At 45.8% G+C, this 15,342-nt stretch overlaps 1 pseudogene; it reads right to left on the reverse strand.

The window, feature by feature from the left end:
• Nucleotides 1–9,724: 9,724 nt before the first annotated feature.
• LOC101521647 (large ribosomal subunit protein P1-like) lies at nt 9,725–15,140 on the reverse strand (annotated as a pseudogene).
• Between the last annotated feature and the right edge of the window lie 202 nt (nt 15,141–15,342).

The following is a 15,342-nucleotide window of genomic DNA, read 5'->3' on the forward strand; positions in this document are numbered from 1 at the left end:
AGCTGACCAATTGACCAGTTTTGTTTTGAAAACTCTACAGACAACTCAGCCCTCAGGGTCTGAATCAGGGTGTGCCCTGTTCTGCCTTCTCCCCGGGTGGAGAAGAAAAGCTAGGAAGAAGCTAGGAGACAGCAGGCTTGAAGCCCACGCGGTAGCAGAAGCAAGCTCCTGCTCAGGAAGAGGCCAAGGCTGCAGCTCAGAGTGTGTTTAGGAAGGCTTCTACAGATAGCAAGACCAAGAACATTACCAAGGCAGGAGATAACGCCAGGCCTGAAAATGGTGACACTACAGTATCTGCCCAGTCATTTGGGCTCCTGGGACTTCTAAAATGAACAATCCATAAACTCCAGGGAATGTTTGAAACAGCCTGAGTTCTGCAGGCCTCTGCTTTTGTGAGTTCCATGTATTATGACTAGGTAACTAGTTTAGGTCTGCATGACCTAGAAGTCTCTACAAGCACCCAGTTGTGATGCAATCCTTCTACTCATCAATCAAAATGCCCCGTTCCCAGAAAGTACCTGCTTCCCCTGGGATTTAAGGGAGGGAAACACCATGAAAACATGGACGTTGGGTACTACAAGATAGCTCAATTGGCTAATCCCTCCGCCCACTAGCGTTGGCATCCCATATAGGTACCAGTTCCTGTTCTGGTTGCTCCACTTCGCATCCACCTGCCTGCTTATGGTCCGGGAAAGCAGTAGAGGACGGCCTCAGTCCTTGGGACCCTGCAGCTTCGTGCGAGACTCAGAAAACGCTTCTGGCTTTGAATCGGCTCAGCTTTGGCTGTTGTAGCTACTCGGGAGTGAGCCAACAGATGGAAGATCTTTGTCTCTCCTGTCTAAATCTGCCTTTCCAATAAGAAAGCAGTGAAGAATGGCCCAAGTGCTTGAGCCCCTACACCATGTGGGAGGTCCAGAGGAAGCTCCAGGTTCCTGTCTTCAGCACACTCCAGTCTTGATGTTGTGGCGGTTTAGGGAGTAAACCAGCAGGTGCAGGTGGAAGAGCTCTCTCTCTCTCTCTCCCCCTTTTCTCTTTCTCTGTAGTGCTACCTTTCAAATAAATAAAGATCTTTTTTTTTATAAAGCCCTTTTTATAAAAATTAAATTTTGAAGAAAACGATTGATATATCCCATGACTTCAAACTCCAAAAGCATTTTTTAAAGTTACTGAAACAAGCTGTAAATTGTGAATAATCTCAGCGAGAATGAAGAGAAAGAGACGTCTGAAGAAAGCAATGCAAATTCAGAGCATCTTGTCAGGAGTGAAGAATTGCTAAAGGTTTATACAAAAGCTTCCCTCAAGTGAGAAGAGTGTGGCTGAGTCTGCAAGAACAGTCCTCCAAAACCTAAAATTGAGAACGAACTTAGGGACCAAGGACATGTTCTGGAAGCTAAACCTCTGTGCGGCCAGCACCCACGTGGGCACCAGCTGGAGTCCTGGCTGCTTGACTTCCGGTCCGGCTCCCTGCTAGTGAGGTGGAAAAGCAGCAGAGGACGGCCCACATGCTTGGGCCCTTGCACTCACACAGGAGACCTGAAAGAAACTCCTGACTCCCAGCTCTGGCTGTAGAAGCCGTTGGGAAGTGAACCAGTGGATGGAAGAGCTCTTTCTCTATAACTCTATATTTCAAATAATGAATAAATAAATAAATAAATCAAGCAAGCAAGCTTTTTTTTAGGAGAAAAATAAGAGGGGGAGGAGGAGGAAAAGGAGGAAGAGCAATTGAAAGTGAGGGCTTCCTCTTAAAAGCTGGGTTATATGTTGGAGTAATGTGGCAGTGAATACAATTAGAGGTGTTGGGCATGACTGAGAGGGACAGTACAAAGTGAACCCTTTGTTTTAAAAAATTTACATGAATAATTTCAGGATCAGGCATAAAACCAACAGGGTATAACCAGTTAAGTTGAGGCAAGCCGTTAACTCTTATACCTCTGCAATGTAACACTGTCTCTTTAACTGTTGATTTGAAACACTTACTTCTTAGTATGCACCCGCCACACCTGGGACAAGGGCACATCTTGTCCCACGCAGACCCCATCTTGTTTGCATATCCAATTGAGCTACCACCCATTCCTTATAAACTGTGGTGGTAGTCAGGAGAGGCCCACGTTCCCACCCTGGAATGCAGTCTCATTACTGTTCCTGTCTGTGCCAAGCTGTCTTGGATAGACCTCTCCCATGGGTACAGTTATCAGTTCTTCCTTTCTGTCTAGGTTATGGGCAACTCTGGCACATTCACGCTGGGCATCTTTCTGCGTGAGGCAGCCCAGTCTATGAACATTTGTTTATTCCCTCACTGCCAAAGAAACTCTGTTCCTCTTTGCATGGGATACCAGTTCCTCTTGGTATTTTTTATCTCTGAGGGAGGCAGGAGCCTGAATTAAAAATTAATTTATTGCCCACATTGAAGCCAAGCATTGGGTCCTTTTCAATGGCTACTCAGGTACCACGCTCAGGAAGCAGACCCTGGACTGGCAACCTAAGAAGGCCCAGGTCCTACTTCGGTCCACCATGACAGCTTATAGGACATCACATCAGATGCCACCTTATTTATTTAAGTAAAGAATGTACTTATTTGAAAGACAGAGAGACATAGAAAGATCTTTCGTTTGCTGGTTCACTCCCCAGGTAACCACAATAGCCAGGGCTGGACTATGCTGAAATCCTAAATCAAGAGCTCCCTCCTGGGTGGTGGGAACTCAAGTACCTAAGCCTTCAGCTGTAGCTTGCTAGAGCCACTCACACTGTAGTCTTTCTGCCAAGTCGGAATTTAGACTATGGGAAGGTTATGTAAATAGAAGGAAAGAACAAAGGACAGCTTGCCCAGAGGGCACCCACTGTGCTGACAGTGGAAAACTACCCCCCCCCCCCCCCCCCGCCCCAGCAGGTGTGTGGCAGCCCCGTCAGTGGCTTCCTCAGGGAAGAGAAAAGGAAGTATTCCCTGGCCCCTCACAAAGGGCAAAACTTCTAAAACTGTTTGAATTCTTTTTTAACAAACCAGTGCAAAGTTTATTATTTTTTATTGTGGAACATAAGACAAAATTATTTAAGATTAACAAATTCTTTTTTTTTAATTTATTTATTTTTATTACAAAGTCAGATATACAGAGAGAGGAGGAGGAGAGACAGAGAGGAAGATCTTCCGTCCAATGATTCACTCCCCAAGTGAGCGCAACAGCCGGTGCTGTGCCGATCTGAAGCCAGGAACCAGAAACCACTTCCAGGTCTCCCACGTGGGTGCAGGGTCCCAAAGCATTGGGCCATCCTCCACTGCTTTCCCAGGCCACAAGCAGGGAGCTGGATGGGAAGCAAAACAGCCGGGATTAGAACCGGCGCCCATATGGGATCCTGGCGTGTTCGAGGCGAGGACTTTAGCCGCTAGGCCATGCCGCCGGGCCCTAAGATTAACAAATTCTTGTTTAAGGAATTCTGTTATAATTCCTTGGTTTTTTACTTTATATACAATTTTAAAGATTTATTTTTATTGGAAAGGCAGATATACACAGAGGAGAGACAGAGAGGAAGATCTTCCGTTTGATGGTTCACTCCCCAAGTGAGCTCAATGGCCAGTGCCTCGCCGATCTGAAGCCAGGAGCCAGTTGCTCTTCTAGGTCTCCCATGTGGATGCAGGATCCCAAAGCTTTAAGCCGTCCTTGACTGCTTTCCCAGGCCACAAGCAGGGAGTTGGATGGGAAGCAGGACTGCCGGGATTAGAACCAGCACCCATATGGGATACCAGCGCATTCAAGGCGAGGACTTTAGCCGCTATGCTGTCGCACCAGGCCCAAAATCTCTGTTACAGTGCCTTCTGCTGTCCTTTTAAGTCATCCACTACATTCTTTTAAAGTTTCAAGCCCTTTTGGGCAAACTGGTGCTTAATGCATGGTGGTCCTACCAGCCTTTGTTGATCCTCACCTGAATCATACCACAACTTCTATACAATGCCTCCAACGAGTTTGGTGTGTAGTTCGGCATCAAACAAGTGGATTGAAGATCTTTTTTCTCTGTGTCACTCTGCCTTTCATATAAACAAATCTTTGATAAGTACACACACAGAGATTGATATTTTGACCTGAATAAATGTAAAGAGATGAATCTAAATTAAAATGTTCTTATTACCAAAACAGGAGAGGGGTGTCTGGACTTGGTTACAGTTCACAAAATAAAACAATTGGAAGTTTAGGGATTGGCCTTTGGAGCAATGGTCAAGATACGGCCTGGAGAGCTCACATAGGGTTTGAGTGGCGGCCCTTCCAAGTCCAGATTCCTGATAACGTGCACGCTGCTGTGCCGCCTTGACACCTGTGAGCTGGGACACCTGGCCAGAGTCCTGGGCTTCTGGCTTGAGCATGGCCCAACCCCAGCTACTGCCGGCGTTTGGGAAGTAAACTAGCATGTGGAAACTCTACATGCTGCCCTCTGCCTCTGTGCCTGCTCTGCTTTGTTTTGACACATGTATACATTGATGAACAACCAACTAGGGTAAATATCTCTCTTCAAACATTTAACGGTTTATGAGAAGCACTCAAAATAATTTTTCAGTTATTTTACACATAAAGATATACTCTACCAGTGTTACCTAGTGTACAACAGTTCCCCAAGTACTTAGTACTTGCTTACAAGCATTCCCCCACTCCTCCCTATGTCTTTCTCCACCCGTTGGTAATCACTGTTATATTTTTAGCTTCTATGAGATCACCTTTTATTTAGACTCCATTTATGGGTGGCATCATGTGATACTTATCATTCTGTATTTGAATTATTTCACTTAACATAACCTCCAGTTGCATCTGTGTTGCTACAAATGACAATATTTCATCTTTTTTTTAATATTTAGCTTTTAGTTGAAAGGCAGATATCTCTTCTTAAATTTCATTTTATTTAAAATTTATTTTACTCATTTGAAAGTTATAGAGCAAGGTCTTCCATTCCGTGGTTTACTCCCCAAATGGCTCAGTCCTAGATTGTGTAGACATTTGGGAGTGAGCGAGCAGACAGAATATAGTGTTTGTGTGTGTGAAAGAGAGAGAGTGTGTGTGTGTGTTTGTCTCTCTCTTATATTTTGAAAATAAATAAATGTTTACAAAATATAAAGGTGGGCATGGTATGATGGCTCAATGGCTAAATCCTCCACCTTGCAAGTGCCAGGATTCCGTATGGGAACTGGTTCATGTCCCTGCTGCTCTACTTCCCATCCAGCTCCCTGCTTATGGCCTGGGAAGGCAGCGGAGGATGGCCCAAAGCCTTGTGGGAGACCTGGAAGAAACTCCTAGCTTTGGATCAGCTCAGCTCTGGGTATTGTGGCTGCTTGAGGAGTGAAGAAGAGGATGAAGATCTTTCTCTTTGTATTTCCTTCTCTCCATAATCTGATCTTTCCAATGAAATAATCTGCCTTTCAAATTTAAAAATAAATAAATATTTTAAAAAATAATAATAAGTAGAGATAAAAATAGAGAAAGAAAATCTAATACTTAAATCAACAAAATGTCAAATATCAATTAGCTTGTAAAATAAACATTAACAAGTAATACAGGTCATACTGGAAAATAAAGTTAAGTAATAAGTTAAAAGTGAGGTAGTTTGCTCTTATTTCCAAATATGGTTAAACTATAGCATCTACAGATTTAAGAGAAATAAAATAGCTGCCAACATTAGGAAGTCATAAATGTGTCAGTTTGGGGTTTTACTGACTTTTTAAAATAAAGCATTTGCCTTTTAAATGTTTCATTTTATACTATACATTGATTATCCTCAAATGTTTAAAGGATTCTAATAATTTTTTTTTAAGTGAATTACTTGAGGGCCCGGCACGGTAGCCTAGTGGCAAAAGTTCTTGCCTTACACACGCTAGGATCCCATATGGACATGTATCCCAGCTGCTCCACTTCCCATCTAGCTCCATCTAGCTCCCTGCTTGTGGCCTGGAAAGTAGTCTAGGACGGCTCAAAGCCTCGGGATCCTATACCTGCATGGGAGATCCAAAAGAAGTCCTGGATCCTGGCTTTGGGTCGTTGTGTCCACTTGAGGAGTGAACCAGTGGATAGAAGCTCTTTCTCTCTGTAAATTTGGCTTTCTAATTAAAAAAAAAAAAAAACTTTAAAAAAATTAAAAAATAAATTAATCTTAAAAGGGCTTCTTTATTATATATTCACTAAAATAATAAAAGATATAGGAAAAACAATTAAAAACACATATTTTGGGTTCACACAATATGATGTGGTTTTGATGGTGGTTTTTTGTTTTGTTTTACTTGAAAATCAGAATTACAGAGAGAGAGCAAGGGAGAGACACAGAGAAAGGTTGTTTACTCCCAAGTGGGCCACTACAACCAGAGCTGGGCCCATCTGTAGCTGGGGGTCAGGTCTCCCATGTGGGTTCAGGGGCCCATCCGCTTGGCCTAGTCTCCACTGCTTTCCCAGACTGTGAGCAGGAAGCTGGAACATTAGTGAAGCAGCTGGGATGCAAACCAGCGCCCATATGGGATGCTGCCTCCGCAGGAAGAGGATTAGCCTGTTATGCCCCTATACTAGCTCCATTTATAATCTGCTTTTCTTTTTCGTCTCCCTCTTTTTAAAATTTATTTTTATTTATTTTTATTTATAGGCCCGGTCTTCATACACACCAGTGAATGCTGCAGCTTAGTTAGGGTGATCCACAATAACCCTCCCCAAGCCCACTCCCAGCCTTAGGCTTTGCATGTGTGGCCTAGCCTGGTCCATCCCACATCCCATCTGGCTCTTGTGCACACCCACGGCTGCTGCACCTTAGTCAGCCTGCCCCATCCCCAGACCTGGCTCACCTGGATGTCGTTAGGAGCTACTCCTCATCCAGCCTGGCCCACCCCCAGTCCTGGCTCTCATGTTTACCAGTGGGAGCTGCGGCCCACAGTTCTGCTACCTGCTCCCAGCCCTGGATCTTGCACCTGCCAGAAGGTATTGTGGTCTTGCCTGATATGGCTCACACCCACTCTAGACAAGTGCCAGTTGGTACAGCAGCCTAATTCAGCCTGACCCACTCCTAGACCAGCTCACCCCAAACCCAGTTCTCACACTCATCAGAAGCAGTTGCCCAGCAAGAAAGTCCCCCAGATTCCCCTACCAACTCATTCCCAGCCCTGGGTCTGTGTGTGCCATCAGGTGCTGCAGCCCAGTCTGAGATGGTCCAGCCACAGTGTCAGCATTTGCCAGCAGCCTGACTCTTCCTGACCTGTCCCCAGTCCCATGTCTCTCCAGTGGTTATAGCAGCCTAGCCCAACCTGGCTCACCCCCTAGCCCTCATGTGAACTGGCAGCTGTTGCTGTCCAACCCAACCTGGCTTGTTCCCCATCCTGGCTCTCACTAGTGCCAGTGTGTGCTGTGGCCTGGCTCAACCTTGTCTGCTCCCAGACCTGGCTTACACACATACCACTGAGTGCTACAGCCCAGTCTGCCCTGGCTTGTCTCCATCCCTGGCTCTAGTGCTCATCAGCAGGAGCTGCAGCCTAGCAGGCGAGTTCCCCGAGTTCCCAACTAGGCCTGTTTCCAGCATTGGATTTTGCAAGTATGTCTACTGTGGTGCCACAAATGGCCACAGCCCACAGATATTGTTCTTCACATTCTTATCATAATTTTCACTGAATGAAAAATATTTTCTGAGCACTTTGTATTTCTAAAGTTTTTTCTTCTGAATGTTTTTTCATGTGTCAAATAATTAAATCCTCATAACAACTCCACATTTTACAAATGAAGAACCTGGGGGGCCCGGCGGCGTGGTCTAGCGGCTAAAGTCCTCGCCTTGAAAGCCGCGGGATCCCATATGGGCGCCGGTTCTAGTCCCGGCAGCTCCACTTCCCATCCAGCTCCCTGCTTGTGGCCTGGGAAAGCAGTTGAGGACGGCCCAGTGCTTTGGGACACTGCACCCGCGTGGGAGACCCGGAAGAGGTTCCAGGTTCCCGGCATCGGATCGGCGCGCATCGGCCCGTTGCGGCTCACTTGGGGAGTGAATCATCGGACGGAAGATCTTCCTCTCTGTCTTTCCTCCTCTGTGTATATCTGGCTGTAATAAAATGAATAAATCTTTAAAAAAAAAAAAAAAAAAAAAAAAAAAAAAAAAAAAAAAAGAACCTGGGGCCAGTCCTGTGGCTCAACAGGAAAATCCTCTACTTGCAAGTACTGGCATCTCATATAGTTCATGCCTTGGTTGCTCCACTTCCCATCCAGCTCCCTGCTTGTGGCCTGGGAAAGCAGTGAAGGATAAGCCAAAGCCTTGGAGTCCTGCACCCATGTGGGAGACCTAAAAGAAGCTCCTGGCTTTGGATCAGCTCAGTTCCGGCTGTTGCGACCATTCAAGGAGTGAACCAGCAGATGGAAGATCTTTCTGTCTGTATTTCTTTCTCGTTGTAAATCTTTCAAATAAAAATAAATGTTTTTAAAAGTTGAAGACACTGAACTCAGCACAGTAGCCTAGTGGCTGAAGTTCTCGCCTCGCATGTTTGTGATCCCATATGGGCGCCGGTTCTAATCCCGGCTGTTTTGCTTCCCATCCAGCTCCCTGCTTGTGGCCTGGGAGAGCAGTAGAGGATGGCCCAAAGCCTTGGAACCCTGCACCTGCGTGGGAGACCCAGAGGAGGCTCCTGGCTCCTGGCTTCGGATCAGCTGAGCTCTGGCTGTTGTGGCTACTTGGGGAATGAACCATCGGATGGAAGATCTTTCTGTCTTTCCTTCGCTCTGTAAATCTGCCTTTCCAATAAAAATAAATAAATCTTAAAAAAAAAGATACTTAGGCACAGAGCTTGCAATTAGTAGTATTAGTTTCAGAGTCAAGCCAACTTTCAAGAGCTTAACCACAATACCATGCTGCTATATCTTAGACATTGAACTAAATTTTCATCTTTTTTAAATATTTCTTTTATTGAAGTAAAATGTACATTCAGAAAAGTTCACACACTATAAATGTAGAAACCAAGAAATCATCAGAAAACAGACTCCTATATAATCACTACCTTGCTCAAGAAATCAAGAGGGCCCAGCACAGTAGCCTAGTGGCTCAAGCCTTCCCCTTGCATGTGCTGGGATCCCATATGAGCACCGGTTCATGTCTCAGCTGTTGCACCTCCCTTCCAGCTCCCTGCGTGTGGCCTGGGAGTGCAGTGGGGGATGGCCCAAGGCCTTGGGACCCTGCACCCACATGGGAAACCTGTAAGAAGCTCCTGGCCTGGCATCAGCTCAGCTCTGGCCATTGTGGCCACATGGGAAGTGGACTAGAAATGAAATAGGCCACTTGGGGAGTGAAACAGATCTTTCTCTGTTTTTTCTCTCCTTCTCTCTGTAAGTATGACTTTCTAATAAAAAAATAAAATAATTTTAAAAAATAATAAATGATGCATAAAAAAAAGTTTTTTTAAATATTTGTTTGAAAGATGGCTATACAAGGAACGGGAGATGCCAAGCTCTTCCATTCATTGGCTCACTGCTCAAATGACCGTAGTGACCAGGAAATGGCCAGACCAAATCCATAAGCCCAGAACTTCTTCTAAGTCTCCCATACAGGTACAGGGACCCAACCACTTGGGCCATCCTCCACTACTTTCCCAGGTACATTGGCAGAGAACTGGCTTGGAAGTGAAGCAGCTGGGACTAGAACAAACACCCCTGTGGGATATGATGCTGCAGGTGGTAGCTTTGCCTGCTGCACCACAACGATGGCCTCGGGAGCAGGAGTCAATGTAAGAAATTGAAGCGCACCTTCAGAAGCGAAGGCAGACAGTGTACGTGTGTTCTTCCTAGTGGAAGAGGCTTAGGCGCATCATGACAAAGTGGATGTGCTGAACTGTAATGAGATGACACCGGGGCTACTGGAAACTCCTGGGCTCTGTATGCCTCACTGCCTCCCTGCCTGGCCCACGTCGTCCTGAACAAAGGTGCTACAACTAGTCTTAATTCCTTACAAAGTAAATGAGATCCTTGCTCTCCTGTGTGGTGCATTTCTCGCCACTTCTCAGGTTCTGTCAAATATGTCTTTATCTTCCTGTTGTCAAAGATAATACCATTTTCTTTCTGTGAATGACAAGTCTCTTAAAAACAGAATGCTGTTTCTTCTACAGATCCAGTCTAAAAATATAATGCCAATATCTAGGGTTGTATTGTGATGATTTTGTAAATACTATTCACCATAGAGCAAAGTATTGTACCAGGAACAATTTTCTCCCCAAATTCTATTGTTTTTTTTTTTAAAGATTTATTCATTTTATTACAGCCAGATATACACAGAGGAGGAGAGACAGAGAGGAAGATCTTCCGTCCGATGATTCACTCCCCAAGTGAGCCGCAACGGGCCGGTACGCGCCGATCCGAAGCCGGGAACCAGCCCCCGGGTCTCCCACGGGGGTGCGTGTCCCAATGAATTGGGCCGTTTTCAACTGCTTCCCCAGGCCACAAGCAGGGAGCTTAATGGGAAGTGGAGCTGCTGGGATTAGAACCGGTGCCCATATGGGATCCTGGGGCTTTCAAGGTGAGGACTTTAGCCACTAGGCCACACCACCGGGCCCCCAAATTCTATTGTTGCAATCATAATATTGTTGCATCAAAAATATTCTTTTTTTCCCCACAAGTTGTTCTTTTTTTTTAAGATTTATTTATTTTTGTTGGAAAGGCGAATATACAGAGGAGGAGCGACAGAGACAGAGGAGGAGAACCTCTGTCTGATGGTTCACTCCTCAAGCAGCCGCAACAGCTACTGCTGAGCCAATCCGAAGCCAGGAGCCAAGAGCTTCCTCTGGGTCTCCCACAAGTCCTAAGGCTTTGGGGGCATGCTCGACTGCTTTCCCAGGCCACAAGCAGGGAGCTGGATGGGAAGCGGGGCTGCCGGGACTAGAACCAGCATCCACATGAGATCCCGGCACGTTCAAGGTGAGGACTTTAACCACTACACTATCGCACTGGGTCCCACAAGTTGTTCTTTTTTTTGAACAAAAACCAACTAAATCAAAAAGCCCGAAGCCCATGTCGTCACCAGACTTTTCGTTCTTGGCTTGCACTCTCTTAGCTGGAGCGGCAGTGGTGGTGGGCGCAATACCTCCTGCAGGGGCAGCACCTGCTACTGGAGCTGGTCCACCAGACCCCATGTTACAGATGAGGCTCCTGATTTGATATTGGCCAGGACCTTGCCGAGCAAGCCAGGCCAGAAGGGCTCCACGTTGTCGCAGGCTGCCTTAAAAAGGGTGTTGATCTGTCACAGTCATCTCGTCCTAATGCGGGATGAGGGCCGAGTAGATGGGAGGGAGCTCGGAGACGAAGACCAGTGCGCTGCCAGGCAGGATGTTAGTGGCGGGATGAAGTGAGGGCCTCACCCCAACGTGGCCTTAAGCTAAGGGCTGCAACTGGGGGAAGATAAAGTGTTTTTTTTGTTTTTTTTTTTTTTAAAGATTTATTCATTTTTATTACAGCCAGATATACACAGAGGAGGAGAGACAGAGAGGAAGATCTTCCATCCGATGATCCGCTCCCCAAGTGAGCCGCAACGGGCCGATGCGCGCCGATCCGAAGCCGGGAACCTGGAACCTCTTCCAGGTCTCCCACGCGGGTGCAGTGTCCCAATGCATTGGGCCGTCCTCAACTGCTTTCCCAGGCCACAAGCAGGGAGCTGGATGGGAAGTGGAGCTGCCGGGATTAGAACCGGCGCCCATATGGGATCCCGGGGCTTTCAAGGCGAGGACTTTAGCCACTAGACCACGCCGCCGGGCCCGATAAAGTGTTCTTTATCCCTGCAGTTAAATCCTCTTTTCATTCACTCCACCAGGGTCTCAATTATTGTGCCCATTTCTCAGTTATTGTGCTTCCTCTCTGGACCTTTCTTGGCACCTGTAAGAGTTGCCATCAAACAGCCCCACACACAAGACACTAATATTGATAGCAGAAACTTGGGCTGTCACAATTCTAGAAAGCAAGGTGGCAGGGCCAAGCCCTCCCTGGTCTCTAGCAAAGAATCCTACTTGCTTCTTCCTGCCTTCCGGAGGCTCTGGGGAAACTGGCGTCTTCGCTCTCCCTGTCTTGTAGTCTTCATTGTTCAGTCTCTTCTCTACCCTCATCTGACCTTCTTTCTGTATGTCTCTGTGTCCTCTCCATTTAAAAAAAAAATAAATTTGTGTTACTTTGAGAGGCAGAAAGAGAAAGAGAGAGCGAGCGAGAGTGCTGTATCCTCTGTTAGTTCACTTCCCAAATGCCCACAGCAGTTGTGGCTAGGCCAGCATAGGGGCAACCAAGGAAGGCTTTGATAGACTTTGCTTACCACATCTCTGAACCAGTGCTTGTGGCCATATCCCCAAGTAACTTGGGTGGCTGGACTCGGACCGTAAGCCTGCCCCTAGAATGCTGAGAGATAGCAATACCCCAAAGGAACCAAGAATGGAACAGGAGAGCCTGGCACGATGGCTCAAAAGCTAAATCTTCACCTTGCAAGAAACAGGGTTCCATATGGGTGCCAGTTCGTGTCTCAGCTACTCCACTTCCCTTACAGCCCACTGCTTGTGGCCTGGTAGGGGTGTAGAGGATGGCCCCAAAGCTTTGGGACCCAGCAATTACATGGAGACCTGGAGAAACCTGCTGGCTCCTGGTTTCAGTTATGGCTGATCTAGCCGTTTGGGGAGTGAACCAGTGGATGGAGGATCTTTCTCTGTGTCTTTCCTTTTCTACATAAATTTGAACTGTCTTTCCATTTAAAAAAAAATCTTTAAGATTTAGAGAAAAAATCTTCCATCCACTGGTTTGTTATCCAAATGGCCACAATGGTCAGAGCTGAGCTGAGTCAAAGCCCGGAGGCAGGAGCCTCTCCCACGTGGATATACAGTCTCAAGGATTGGACCAGCCTCTGCTGTCTTCCAGGGGCAGAAGCTGAGAGCTGCATTGGATGTGGAGCAGCCAGGACACAAACCTGTGCTCATATGGGATGCTGACACCACAGGGAGGAGGATTAGCCTGTTGAGCCATCACATTGATTCCTAAATAAATCTTTTTTAAAATGCTGACTATATATTTTAAAAGATGTGTGTGTTATGTAGCTCTTCTCAGTAAATTTTCACATCTCATTCCAGATGTCATATTGCTCAATCTTTATAAGATGCATTTATTTTTATTGGAAAGTCATATTTACAGAGAGAAGGAGAAATACAAGAAAAAGATCTTCCAACTGTTGGTTCATTCCCCAAGCAGGTTTCATTGTTCAGAGCTGAGCTGATCTGAAGCTAGGAGCTTTCTCTGGGTCTCCAACATGGGTGCAAGGTTCCAAGGCCTTGGACCATTTTCTACTGTTTTCCAAGGCCACAAGTAGAGAGCTGGATGGGAAGTGGATCAGCTGGGACATGAACCGGTACCTATATGGAATACTGGTAATAACAGGTAGGAGACTAGCCAGTTGAGCCACTGTGCTAAACCTTATTTATTTATTTATTTATTTATTTATTTATTTATTATTCATAGACTACCTATATTTCATGACTTCATGTATTAGCAAGGAAGTTGTACATTAGCCTGTGTTTGTCAGAGGTGTTGAAGGAGATGGGAGTATTTTAAGGAAAAATGGGAATTTTGGTGAGGTGGAATGAGGAGAAACACAGAAGCAATCTTTGAAAGCAGACCAGCAAATATATCCAAAATACTGCTCTTGTTGGTAGTGGGTTCCAAAACCCCCTTCCTATTCCTTCAAGGGGAAGCTTAGCAAAATCTTCGCTGCCTGCACCTGACGGGGGTTTAGTCCAATAACACTGTGGCGATAAGTCCCCAGGGAAATTCAGGAATCGCACACCCAACAACCCTTGTCCCAGTAATATCTCAGAAGAGGGAATAGGGAGGAGAAATAGGGCAGATGAGAGTCCCTTACGCACATCTGCGAAAACCTCAGTCTGAGTGCAGACTGAGTGCTCCGTTGTTTCCAAAACACCTGCCTGTCAGATGGTCCTCTTCATTAAGTCTGATTAGCATGCTCACTGCTGCTGTCTCAAGCCTGAGATTCAGTTTTCTTCTTGTATGTAGTAGACAAGAACCTCTGATGAACTCATACAGTATTCACTCTTCTCTGGAGGTATTCCACTCAGCATATTTTTGAAATTCAGCTACATTGTTGTAGTCTATATTTCATTTTATGAATACAGCAATTTATTCACTCTCCCATGAATGGACATATGAACTGTTTCTAGTTTTTAGCCATTTTGAAGAAAGCCAATGAATATATTCTCTCTCTTTTTTAAAGAGGTTTTATTATTTACTTGAAAGAGAGAGTGGGAGACACACATACAGAGCGGGAAAGAGAGAGAGAGGGAGAATCTTCCATCTGCTGATTCAGTCCTCAGATGGCTAGAACAGCTGGGACTGGGCCCAGCCAAAACCATGAGTCAGGAACTCCGTCTGGATCCACACGAGTAGGGGCCCAAGTATTGTGAGATAAATAGGCATGAAGTTAGCCAACACTTAGGTGACCCGGAATTCTTGTTTCTTCAATGTGATTTTATTTCTTTAACTGTGAATTTGATATGCCCACCTTCCCCGGATGTACCTGCTGCGTATGCAATGCACCCAGGGAGCACATGCACTCTATTTGCATATCCAATTGGGGTACTAACCCCTTCCTTATAAAAAGAGATGGAAGTGGCAGAGTTCTCTGTTCTGTGAATCCTGGTTACAAGTACCACTCTTGTTTTTTCTGTTTCCACTGCAGAACCCCTTTTCCCCCATTTTTTTAAATAATAAAATTTTATTTTTGATGATGTTTATATAGTTAGAGGGATGCACGTCCATGTATACCACCAATTAGGATGGGGAGGGTCAATGAATTAGGGAAGTGGATGAGACAACTACCTCCAATCTCCTTTTTCTTTCTGGTAGCTGTGGAAAGTGGAGAGAGAAGAGAGGAGGGCTACTTCCAGCAACCCAAGCACATCAGTGATTGCGAATGGGGGACGGCCACCCTATGTCATCCCAGGGTCCCCGATGTGGAGCATGTTCCAAGGGTACTACTTAAGTGGTTTTGACAGTTTTGAGATGATATTGATTTTGTTGCTCTAACATTGAGGAAATCCTTCCAAGGTCTATTGGCTGACATAGTCCACCTTACAGTCTTGATTTGCCAAGATACTTGTCCAGGAAAACTGTCCAATTTGTTCTGCCCTCCATGGTACTAAACGTCCTCTGTAGGCCGCAATGAACTGGTTGTCATGTCCCCCATGTGCATCTGGGCATGTTGTCTACCACATAGGCCTCAGGAACCATAGAGACCTAGTTCTGACACATGCACTCCATAGTCAGACCACATACTCTGTGATTTTCACCACGGTTGAAGTTCTGGGTCCAGTGATGCAACTGGGGGAGTCCCCAA

Source organism: Ochotona princeps, chromosome 1 (genome assembly GCF_030435755.1).
Source record: "Ochotona princeps isolate mOchPri1 chromosome 1, mOchPri1.hap1, whole genome shotgun sequence".
Classification (NCBI taxonomy): domain Eukaryota; kingdom Metazoa; phylum Chordata; class Mammalia; order Lagomorpha; family Ochotonidae; genus Ochotona; species Ochotona princeps.